We start from the raw sequence: 12,691 nt of genomic DNA, 5'->3' as shown, positions 1-12,691 counted from the left end.
TTTCTTTTTTGATTTCGGTTTTCTTCTTCTTATAAGCTTCACATAAGTTTTTTTCCTTGGCTCGTTTTCTTTATCGTAAACTAATAGATGGTTGATTCTGTAATTGACTCTTTCATTATTTACTGCTTAATTTTAATTCGGACATTTGACCCAAAAAGCAAATAAAAAGAAAATGTTACAAGAGATAAATTTGAAGAAAAAAAAGCTCAAGCAAAGCACATGATGACCTAATTAGACTACGTTGGTTGACATTAATCGTCTTCACCGTACCATCATGTACCTCACCAATTTATCGCCCGGGTCAACCGATATGCAGTAAGCACCGACAAAACACAAGGGTCATAAAACAAGCACCAACAAACATACAAGGGCCATAAAACAAAACCACAAATGCAGGTAAGTCCCGAATGAAGGACACCTTGTGTTTGACTATTCGCCAATTTAGATTCATAGCATTTTTGTGTATTTAAAATATGAAGTTTTAATGAAACATGATACTGTTCACTTTTAACATTAAGTATATTTTTAACCTAAAAAATCACTCCTAGTACTATTCACTAACCTCTTTATTTTGTCATTTTGGTTAAAAGCTAAAGTTATGGGTCATAAATTGGAGAATTCATGAATAAAGGAGAATAACTTGTGTACATATATTAAGTATCATAATGTGGAACTAGTGTACTTCTTCCATAGAACCTTGCATGCAAATTGCAATGCATTCAAGAATATTGAGAGCAAGATCAAATGTGATTCTTTTTAACTTCTCTGCTGTTACTTTTTTCGGAAGCACTTTGAGCATGGTCATGAAATTGAAGGATATCAAAAAGCATAAAATGAAATGTGGTGAAAAAATGAGGCAAAACCGCAAACTTACATAAAATTTATGTGAAAAACAGTAATCACGGTAATTCTGTTCTTGATCAAAATTTTACTACTATCTTGAAATACACTCAACATAGCAGTACTGTGTGTACACCGTAGTGAACAGCTTATCTTTTCTTCTTGCCTCTTTTTTTGGTACTAGTTTCCGGTTCTTGCTCCTCAGCCTTCTGTTCTGCCTCTAATATGGCCAACTGCATCACACACAGAAGAATAACAATATGAAACAAAAGAAGATAACTTAATCCGTTCGGTTTCAGGAAGAAGCCTTGTATAAACCTTGAGATGCAAAACCAAAATTTCACCTCATCGAGAATTGGTTTAAGCTCTCTGTATCGCGCTTCAGCAAGATCAAAACCGTCCTTACGGAGCTCCTGCGATGCCAAGGACACACACATGCACAAGAAAACAAAATATCAGAACAGCAGGATTAGGAAGTTTCTTCTCCTCCGTATGCAGCCTATAGTTGCTTCTTTGTTTTGACGTTCACTATCTACTCATTTGGTCCTTGATAACTATTAATTTAAGGGTTTTTTCTCTTTTGAGGAAAAGGAAGAAACGGACCCTTCCAGTGTGTTGAGTATGTTTGTGTGCCGCCATTTGCCAGTACATATATGTACGTTTGTAGAATTCTCTCAAAGTTTCACCAGGCTTCACACAAGACATATTACAATATTAGCTGTAGTGATGTGATGAAGAAAATGCACAAAACAACCGACTTAAGCTTTCACGGACAGTGTAAAGAATGGCTCAAAACTTTCAATAGCAATTAAAGAAAGAATAAAGTACCGTTGGGGTTCTTTGCGAATCTGAAAGGCCAAGACTGGCTCTGATCTGCTCAATTCTGGCCCGTTTCTCTTTCCTACGGAGACTCTTTCCATCACCCTTGATTAAAGCAACAGCATCCCCCATCTGAATTGATCCATCTTTCCCACTCTGCACACACGAAAAGGCGAAGACTGAGCTCAATATTTTCCTTCTTAGAAAGCAACAGTGCAACAGTCTTCATGCAAAAATAGGAAAATTCAAGGCAGATGGCAAAAGAAATCCTTGTCATGAACCAGCTCAACCAAAAATATATAAAGGATCAAAATAAAATCTTGTAATTGGACTCATAATTTTACTAGATTTTTAATAGTAATTAACAAGGATGTATGCAGCACTAAATTAAGAATCCTTCGCTTCAAAATTGAGTTAGCTGTAGAGAGAAATAAAAAAAAAATAGCTGACTGAATAAAATCTTGTACTTGGACTCATTCAAAACTTCGTGTAAAAGGTCACGAAATGGTATGGTTACTGTTATCTTAACCACAAAATCAGGATGCATTAATTATTAAAAATGGAAAAACACACCTACACTATGGAGTACGTAAAGAACCTCTTCATCATTATCATCATTGGTCTCATCACTGTTACTATCTTCATCACCTTCATCTTCACTATCATCATCGTCATCTTCATCCTCATCTTCATCCTCGGAAGCCTCCACCCATTCAGTTTCTGTTGCCTGGGTAAAGGGAAAAGTAGACTTCAGGCTTAAAATGATGAAATTCAACAAAAGAAAAGATACCGAGCTGTTCCAGCTTATTTATAAAACAAAGCCTACAACAGTAATGGCTATGTCTAGTGATGCTAAGAGAACGGGATGATACAAGCAATTATCTGAAGAGACAATCGGTTACAAACCGGTATGATGCACTTTCACTCGTCAAGTTTGCTAAGATTTAGAGAATACAAATCATCGAGTGTAATTTCTCGATCTTTAACCTCCATCATTCCCCCGTAAACATATAATGTATCTCTTCCAACACATGCAAGAATTGATACATCCACAGGGCTTCACTACCTAATAAATTAACCAAATCCATGAATCAAATGAATGAATCTAAAATGTTTGAGAAAAGATAAACAAAAACATAAACATATTCAGCATAGAAAACCTCTGGCAAATCAGAATCTCGTGGATCCAATTAGCAGTAGATTCATGTATCTTTCCATCAGATTTGTCTCGTGTGTCCATATTAGCAGTAGATTCATGTATCTTTCCATCAGATTTGTCAGCTAACCGATCATTACCAACAGTAATGGTTTTAGCCATTTGATGCCATATACTGTCAACCTTGCGTTCGAAGTCATCTGCTGCTTCATCATTCTCAGAGTTCTCATCTTTTTCATTCGTAGCACATTCCTCTGGTTCAATTGAGTTTATCTGATCATCATTTTTACGCTTTCATCCAGAACTCTTTTTAGGCTGCAAAAATGAACACAAGGGAAGCTATAAGTTACTAAAACAATGGGATCTAAAATGAATTGCTTCCATATTATTTATTAATAAAGTGTGAAAGTTCAATGAGCAAAAGCATCTATACAACATTGAAATCAGTACATATTCTAGTTATGAATGGTTATAACACCTTATCCTTTGTTGACTTCGCCTTCCGTAGCTCTAATGGGTACCTATACAAAAAAACCTTGCTCATCAGAAAATTGGGAAAGAAACAATAAATAAAATGGGTCAGGAGGAAAATACTATTCATCACACTAGAGTGCAGCAAAATGCTAATTGATCTTTCAAAATAAAAAAATAAAAACAAATTACTTGCAGCTGATTGTACAATAATCTCAAACTGTAAAATTGAAAAATAAAATTAAAAACTGAGGTGGAGCTTACCACCGATGGTTGTCTAATTGGAAGCCATACAGTTCGTCCAAGAACAAGCTCATCATTACATCACCTGCTTGCATCCGGAAATTAAAAAGGAAAATAAATCCACCTACCCTCCAAGGGCCAGTTGTAGCTTCAAGCCAGGACTGTATTGCCTAGCGAAATAAGATAGGTAGAACACAAAAAGCTAACCTCCAACTTCCATGTCCACCACACCTCCAAAGAGCATAGCTCGCTTCTTATGAACACACGTAGAAAACCCAGCACGAGGTCCAGGAGGCATCCCATTTTTCTTCACCTACAATATGTGTTTCAGATATTAAAAAGATCTCAAACCACAAGCTGATAAATGTAAGTTGCTACTCATCATCAAACATGCATGAAACGAAAATATAAATACAGTGATCAGTGTACAAAAAGCTTCAGAATGATAACACAACCACGGCATAGCATCTACGATGTAGTAAAACCTGCATACCTGTTAATCTATTCAAAAGTAGTATAACAGGTCCATTTTGCACAGAAAAATATTCAATATCTGAGTATAGAAGGGGAAGTAAAACTTGAGGTCAGACAATCATGTCTTGTTCAATTTATTGATAAATACACAGTAATAAAAGAAAACAGTGGTGTGAAGTAAGAACCTTGTTCCATTCCCAAGTCCTATGATCAAGGGACCACAAGTCTGAATGAACAATTCCTTTCTCGGAGCCAGTTTTATCAGATGAAACTTCTTTGGAATAGCCACCATATAAGAAAATCTGTCATGTCAAAAAGGGACCACAAGGTCAAATTTTTGACCAAGTCAAGACATGATATACATGAAACCATTCTAAATCACTCACTTCATCTTGGTACACAAAAAACTGAAAACCACTTCGGGCACTTGGCCACAAGGAACCAGGCCTAGGAGTTATTTCTTGCCACTGAAATGCAACATTGCAAAAGCATTAGTTAAACATATATGTACATATATAAACGCGCACAAATTTATAATAGTAGATTAACACGACAGAGACAAGATCTCTACCTTGAACTGATCCAGGTCAAATACAAAGAGATCATTGTGATACCTGCACAACAAATTATTATGTTCAGCTCCACATTAGCACCACACTCCGATTGTCAGCAACAATAAATCTGGTTTGGATAGTTAATATGTAAAGAAAACTTCTGAAAGAACAGAGATGCAATAAAACCAACTTGGCAACTAAATTCCATATAGTGATTTGCATCTGAGCTCGCCATAGAAAATCAACACAAAATAATGAGGTAAATAACTATGAAACTTTCAAAATGTTTATAAAATTCCATTAACAACCTCACTTCTCAGTACCTGTATCATGACCAAAAGTATAGATGTTTATAAAAAAATCTCTTTAAAAATATTCAAAAAATTGTATATGAAAGTTAGATTGGACTAATCTTTTCTTGTTAGTGTCTCAGTGCGGGCACACGCACACACATAAAGGTACATGGAAATTAGACAGTCAAACTCCGTAGCCCATTCTAATTAATTAATGAGAACACCAATCTAAAGTAACCTGAATTTACCATCCGATGACCCGAGCGTGGACTTGGACTCCCTTTTAGATTTAGCTATTCCCATTGATTTGTTTTGAGGTCCAATAGCAGGGGAAAAAAAAAAAGGTAACATTATGATAACATAAACTAGGATGATAGGTAGTTTAAACAGTGAAAGCCGATTTTACAAAACTATATTTTAAACAGGTTTCACCTTGTAGTGATGGAACCTCTCTTGGTTTGGGGAAGTAAACTCACCACCTAATGACAAACAAATGCAATCATGTTCATGATGCAAAAGAATTAGAAGTGCAAGTGCTATGTTTGTACATATGAATGGAAGTGTTGTCAGTATACCAAAGATGTAGAGATAGTTCTTCCAAGTGACCGCCTGGTAGGCACTACAAGGAGGTGGACTATTGGGGCTCGAAATTAACTTCCAGTCCTGCTTTTCAACATCATAGCGGTAAAGATCACCATACACAAATGTCTGCAGCAAAAAAAATAAACAAAAATCAGGTGAAATACTAAGGAAAGAAAAAATCCATTTAGTTCAAAACTTCAAATAAAGCACGTAGATTTCTTGAAAAAGATCAAAATCTAACCTTATTACCATTGTAGAATTCACCCCCATAAAGGATCAACTCTGTCTCTTTCAAGGGATTGATGCTCAGCTACACAATCATCAAGCACAAAAATTTGAGATTAACAAAGGGTAATGCACACATACCTTCCCAAACAAAACTAAGACTAACCCACTCAACAGAAATTTCTAACAAACACAAGCACGGGTCATACCGTGCAGTTGGACCGCGGAGAGGGAGCTGGGGCATTTTCCTCTTCATGAACTTCCTTCTTCTTAGCTTCTTCCTTTTGTTTACTTGACTGTAAAAAAATGCATATTAAATGACTTAAAATTGAATCTTTTCTCCATGTCCATATAAAAAGTAAAACTTAGTCTGATTAACATCAATGTATGAACTCCAGAAACAACAAAACACTTTCCATACAAAATATTTCTGTCAAAATCAAAACACCATTTTGTTTCTGCACAAAAAACACTCCATAAATGGCTGAACTGATGTCCCACAAAATATAATCTCACACCCTCATCTATCCAAACTTTCCCAGAAAAACCAAATTTGAAATTTAACTATAAATATCGATAACCCAATAACCCAGTTAGTCTAAAACTCCCAGAAGCTATTTCAGGCTTTTCAGCTGTTCTCAAATGATCCATAACACTAAGTAACAAGCACCAAACACACACACACACACACACACACACACACACTCATACATTTTTAACTGAAAACCCGAATTCAAAAACTTCAGCTCCGTATATCAAAAACCCAATAACTTAATCGGCTTTAAACTCCCAGAAACTATTTCAGCTGTTCTCAGATGTTCCATAACTCCAAATAACAAGCACCCAATACACATATACACACACACATCTACATATATGGAGAGAACGAGATTACCAAAATGGCATCGATGTCGTCCTCGGGAGAGAGCTTCTTGGTCTCTCTGCGAGCTCTCTTCTCCTCAGCTTTCGCCGTTTTCTTCTCCGTCTTCTCTTTGCCCTTTCCCGGCTTCTTCGTCTTCTTCCCCATTTCTCGGACCGCAGCCAAAGAGGCGGAAAGCAGCTCTCAGTGTTTCAGGCAACTCACTAGCCACTACAACAAAGCAGGCTCGGAACCAGGGAGAAGACGAAGGAAAGAGGCTTCGTGAACTACACCATACCCTCGTTTGGCACACCGGCACCGTATAGTACTAATAACGAAATACGGTGTTTGATGTCCATTTGTATTAAATAGCCCGGATTAAAATAATCCGGGTCCACCTACCTACTTTATACGGTAAAGATCTGCTTGCTTATTCCCTCCAAAACCACGATTTAGTCCGGTGAAATCTCTTGCTCTCTCGTTCCTCTCCAGACGCACTCTCAGTCCTCTACAGCCGCTCTCTCTGCCTCTCGCGCGCTTGCTCTCTCGTGAATCCCAGTTAGTCTTCTCAAACGCCTTCTTCTTCGTTTGAATCCCAGTTCATCTTCTCATTTTTCTTCTTCTTCCCACTCTGTTCTTCCCCCTACTTCTATTTTTCTCGCAATTTTTTTTCAATTGATTGAATCTAGTTATTGTTTTCTCTCTAATTATGCAATTGATTATGTAATTTTGTGTTTTAATTAGAATTTTCGAATTTTAGGGTTTGCTGTTGGGGTCGAATTTTAGATTTGTTGTTGGTGTTGAACTTTCATCCATATCAGTATATTGTTTAGTACTTGGGATTGGGTGTGGAATTTTAGATTCTTCATGAACACCAGCAGTATTCGTTGTAGCTTTCGGTTCCTATCACACTTAGCTCCATAAAAATATGATCTTTTCGCTGCTTCTTCTTCCTCCAAGTTTTTTCACATAAAAATTTGAGCTTGGAACACGTTTCATTTTCATTTTATGATTTCAAATGTGATTCTGTAATCTGGGTATATTTTGGTTTGAGTTTTGAGGCTCTGTTTGGTTGCTGAGAAAATCGATGGGGGGAAACTCTGGACCTAAGCTATACATTTTCCTGTGCTCACTCTTTTTTAAGCATTAAACTTTCTTTTTGTATCACATTAAAATAAAAAACTTTCCCTTTTTCTACTTTGTTCATCTGATTGCTCTGCAGCGAAAAGACCATGATTGGGACTGCTTAGTCAGTGAAGCAATGGTTTCATCTTTTTGCTTGATGGGTTTGTTTAATTCCATGCAGAATTCTGTCTGTGGGTTTTTGGGGATTTATAGATATATTTGATTAATTGATGCTACTGCTTTGATTGTTATTGATATTATTTGCTTGCATTTCCCATTTCCTATGATTTGGTTTCACTTTGATGAATAAAGAGAAACTCATTTTGAAGTATGAAATGTGCATCCTGGTTTTGGTTGATGAGTTCTCATGCTATTCCGTTTTTAGTGTTATTATGCATTTTTACTTTAATTAGCGGAAAATGTTATTAGCACTCCAAAAATCTCATTCTACACTTCTCACAAGTGTATTTTTCTTTTCAAATATAGTAAGTTTGGAGTGTAGAATGAGATTTTTGAAATGCCAATAACAATTTCCTAATTAGCCATTAATCATGTCTTCTTGTATCCTTTTTATGTCCTTACTTACATGTATAATGTCACACTCCAGTTACTTAATTATTTGCCACTATCTAATAATGTTATTTTATCTTTTCACTAGGCATGGATGAAAGAAAGATTGTGGCATGCTTCATTGTTAAGTTGTGGTACTTGAATATTGTGACTTGGTTGATGATGTGGTTCACAATGAATCATAATTCAGCTAGAAGGCGGAATCAGCAACTTGCACTTAGAAATTCAAGTACCAAGAAAAGGAAGAGGTCAGCTGCTAATGATAATGATATTGTTGTGACATTTAAAGAAATGCTTTCTGAATTAGTTGAGAAGTTGGGTGAAGTTTTACAAGCTGCTTTTGGGAAAGGAGTGGATCCAAAACCTGAAATTGCTTCAGAATTGTCAAAGATGGATTTGTCTATTGAGAATCAAATCAAAGCACTGAATATCCTTTTCGAAAAGCCACAGAATGAGAGGACATTCTTGTCTTTGGATGGTGCAATGAAAAAATCATTCGTACTTATGTTACTTGGACAAAGTAACCACAATTGACATTGGAAAACAACAACAATATATTTTGTTAAAAGCAGCATGCATATCTTTTGTTAAAAGCTGCAACATGTATATATTTTGGGTACTTGGACAAATTGCTTCTTACTGAAAGCAAAGCAGCAGCATACATATATTTTGGCTATTTGGACAAACTGATTCTCACTTAAACCAACTTGCATTTGTATATTTTGTGAACTTGGATGTGTGGTTGGATTAATCTATACAACGTAACGACTGTAGTTGTGTTTTGTGAACATTCTTTTATGTTATTGGAAAATATTTTGAATTTGATGTATAGAATTTACTATTTTTCTTTATTATTTGAAAATTTGTGTGGTTTTCAATAGGTATAAATATGAGAAAAGTTCAACAAACAAAGATTTGTCAACTTTTTTTTTTCTTCCCTTTTCTTATCTGGTTCAGTACCAAACACAGTGTAAATAATACGATCATTAGTTCGATATTGCACTAAATGCCGAACTAATTTAGTCAATATTATCCGATGGCTAATTATCCTATCTAATAGAAATAGTCACTACTGTTCGAGTTACCAAAAGAGGCCTATAAGTGACTCTTGATTTCGGCGCAATATCGTTTATTTGGATAGTGATCTACTGGCAGCTGGGTCGCTGGGTTGGTTGTCGTTTTTCAAAGCTGTGAGGCCCAGCCCAAATGTGAGGATTGGTAAGACTGGGCCTTGTTTCGGCCCAAATAATTAATACGGACTCGAGATTTTTTTTTTTTTTTTTTTGTGAGTATATCGATATTTTTACACTAAAAGAATTGAGAGTTTAGCTAAGTCACACAATGGGCAATCTAATTTGATATCAAATTCATCATTCACAAAATTCAAACCTAAAACGACTCGAGAATGTTAGGTCACACTATAACATCTTCCCTTTTTTTTTCTTTTTCTCGGCTGCCAAACAGGATTTACCGACACGCCGTATCTGGTAAGTATTTTGCCCTTTTACTCACATATTTTCACTGTTTAACAATAATATTATATATTTTTTGGATTGTTTGGATACCAAGAAAACCCTGATTTACTAAAACCTTAAATTCAACGAGGCTGATTGTTTGTTGTTGAATTAGAACTAATCCAACTAGTAATTAGGTTTTATTGTAGGTTAGGAGATTAGGAGCCTTCTTACTGAATTTCAAGTGTATATTTTACCCCCATATATATATAATGCATAATTTTCTATGGATACTTAAACCCTCATAAAATGCTTGTTAAACGTCAAAATTACATGGTTTTTGAACTTTTATCGGTAACACGTGTTTCTCGGAAACCACATCGTATAAATTGCAAATGGGTTCGAAATCAAAGTCAAAGCGCCGCAAAGCATGCACTACAGATAGGATCAGTGATTTACTGGATGATATTCTCTTGGCCACATTCTTTCCTACAAGATATGTTGTAAAGACCTGTGTTTTATCACACAGATGGAAACATACGTCGACTTCTGGTCCGAATTTAGACCTACCTGTGTTTCACAGGATATGATAAGGGTGGTACCACTGGGTTTGTAGATCAAGTACTTCTCTTCCTTGGTTGTCAAACATGCATAAAGTTCATCATTGTCGCAGAATAGAGGATTATTTTGATCGTATTGATGCTTGGATTTGCACTGCCACTGGGGGTAATGTTGTTGAACTCGACCTTCAACTTCATGTTTCCGTTGCTGCAGTCCTACAGTCCTACCTCAAATTGTTTCCCGAGGCTCAAGTACCTCCATGTTACAATACCTTACCTTCTTGACTAATTTCTTGACCCAATCAAGAAGCGCTTTTCATGTCGCCCTGCGCTTGAAGATTTGATTATAGATGGACATTTTGCTATATATGCCTAAGGATGGTTCAACCGTAAACATAATTGTCAATGCACCTGAACTGAAAAGACTACAAATAAGTTTGGACGATGTTCGTATGGAAGTAGAGGATGTGGAGAAGCTTTGTATTGTTGCTGATGTCTCAAATCTTGAGAAGTTGGATCTGAAGAGAACTTTATGGATGCTATTCCTTGAAGAAACTGAAGGCCCCTTTGGCAGGTAGGGTTTTGCCCGTGTTAATGTTGATCAAAAACATAGGATTTTGACAGAAATCTTCGATGTCAAGTATTTGTTCCTTTCAGCTTCGTTTTTAGGGGATTCTCATATCAAATATCAATGTACTTTGCCTACACGTCTTTCAGTATGCCACGCTTGGAAATCACTAATAAACGCGCTCAAGGTATCGCCCAAACTGAAATATCTTGAATATCGATGTTCCTTTGCCTACATTTAATAATTTGAACTGCTTGGAGCTACATCTTTCAGTATGCTACGCTTGGAAATCACTAACAAACATGCTCAATGCCCCTGTGAGCATCATCCTATGTTGACACTAGATGCCTCAGGACTATTTGCACACGAGGATTCAAGGGGCGACCAGATAAGTTGGAGGCGGCCGAGTACTTGTTGAATCATGGCAAGGTTTTGAATAAGTTGACAATTGATTCTTGTGATCTTAATGAAAAATTAATGATGAAGTCGAGCGGAAATTTTCAAGGTTGTATATGGGTTCAAAGACTTGTAAAATTGAGTGAATCCTTTGAAATTTGTGAATGTACTTTTATCTATCCGATAGAACATGAATTTTATCTCCAGTTGTAGCGCAGCCGTATGAAATCTGTTGTACTTCTTAACCAGCCTGGTAAGTTTGCTAGACAAGGTTAGTTTTGCTATGTTCTAGAATTTAGAACAACTACTCCATTACATTAATAAAATGATTTATTCTTGTAGTTGATGAAAATTCTTCATCATTTAATATACAAAGCATATAATGTATTGGAAAACAAAAAAGGGGGCGATTTGGGGGTGGCTATGGATATGATACTTTTATCTTCCTAATCATATTCAAAACCGTGTCGGATAGTTTTAGTTTCTTCATATACATCTCTATAGTATAAATAACCACATCCAAATTGTCCTCAAATGACTGGGTAACCACGCAAAACAAATTTAACGAGTACAGTTTTCATCCCTAACTAGTTGAGCCTTCTAGTCAGGGAATGGAGTTGGCTAAGGGTGAGCTTGTGCCTGGATCAGCATCAAAGTCGCACTCTATATAAGGCATATCACAACACTAATCTCTATCCAGAAAATCCTTGCATCATCCCACTATATAGCAAGTCGTATTTTAAGTTCCTACTTCCTAAGACTTTGAAGACAAGAACACCAAAAAAGGCAATGAGTTTTGACTTTTTTTCTATTAAGTGAGTGTTAGGTAAATGAATTAGCAAATTGGTGTCAATTAGTATTAAAAAAATAGTCATCATGTTCTCTATTTCGAATGTTTGTAACCTTCTCACTTGAGCTCTTGCGTTCTATTTTTGTGAATCTCCTTCTCATTCTGCAGTTTGATGACCACAACCATATACTTTATAAATCACCCTCTAAAGATCAACTCTGAAAAAAATAAAAAATAAAAATAAAAAAAACCAAATAAAAAATCATTTAACTTTGCAATTAACATTGGAAAGTTTAGTGTTTAAGTGAATTAATTCGTCTATTTATTGAATAACTATTTCGGGTTTTTTGACAAAAAAAAAAAAAAAAAAACGATTCGGGTTTAGTTTAATTTTTACATATACAATCTCTAAAGGGCAATCTAAAAAGTAAATGATTTTGATCATCAAGCAACAATGTACTAATGAGGAGAGCCGAAAATGTAAAAGGCAAATGTCCAAATAAGAAGGTTGCTAATACTCTCTCTTTTTAATGTGTAATATATAAAAGAAGTGTATGATAATTTTTAACATGTCAATAACAACTCTAAATTAAACTATCAACTTAGCGATTAGAAATTTAAGCAAGCACATTTTTATCTAAAGACAAAAATTTTGTGAGAGATACCCTCTTAAAAGTAGTGCCTCTTCCACCTACGCTGCTGGCGTTGCTTT

The 12,691-nt window shown here is 35.8% G+C and overlaps 1 long non-coding RNA gene and 1 pseudogene across 2 annotated transcripts; one reads left to right on the top strand and one right to left on the bottom strand.

Moving 5' to 3' along the window:
- Nucleotides 1–852: 852 nt before the first annotated feature.
- LOC137713340 (uncharacterized) lies at nucleotides 853–6,686 on the bottom strand (annotated as a pseudogene). The gene is made up of 21 exons (XR_015955966.1): nucleotides 6,553–6,686; nucleotides 5,867–5,953; nucleotides 5,674–5,742; nucleotides 5,426–5,558; nucleotides 5,283–5,329; nucleotides 5,041–5,215; nucleotides 4,866–4,872; nucleotides 4,575–4,617; nucleotides 4,390–4,470; nucleotides 4,189–4,305; nucleotides 3,737–3,842; nucleotides 3,551–3,614; nucleotides 3,294–3,336; nucleotides 2,900–3,130; nucleotides 2,820–2,849; nucleotides 2,566–2,725; nucleotides 2,258–2,386; nucleotides 1,669–1,815; nucleotides 1,444–1,530; nucleotides 1,185–1,253; nucleotides 853–1,073 (listed from the first exon to the last, which is right to left on the bottom strand). The product of XR_015955966.1 is annotated as an uncharacterized LOC137713340 (transcript).
- Nucleotides 6,687–6,944: 258 nt separating this feature from the next.
- Nucleotides 6,945–8,999, top strand: LOC137713341 (uncharacterized). Its single transcript, XR_011065297.2, has 2 exons — nucleotides 6,945–7,074; nucleotides 8,300–8,999. It is a non-coding gene; the product is annotated as an uncharacterized LOC137713341 (long non-coding RNA).
- Nucleotides 9,000–12,691: the final 3,692 nt, after the last annotated feature.

The sequence above is a fragment of the Pyrus communis genome, chromosome 14 (assembly GCF_041283825.1).
Source record: "Pyrus communis isolate YQ-2024b chromosome 14, ASM4128382v1, whole genome shotgun sequence".
NCBI lineage: Eukaryota > Viridiplantae > Streptophyta > Magnoliopsida > Rosales > Rosaceae > Pyrus > Pyrus communis.
Note: the sequence above shows the minus strand (reverse complement) of the source record. Positions and strands in the feature narration are given on the sequence as shown.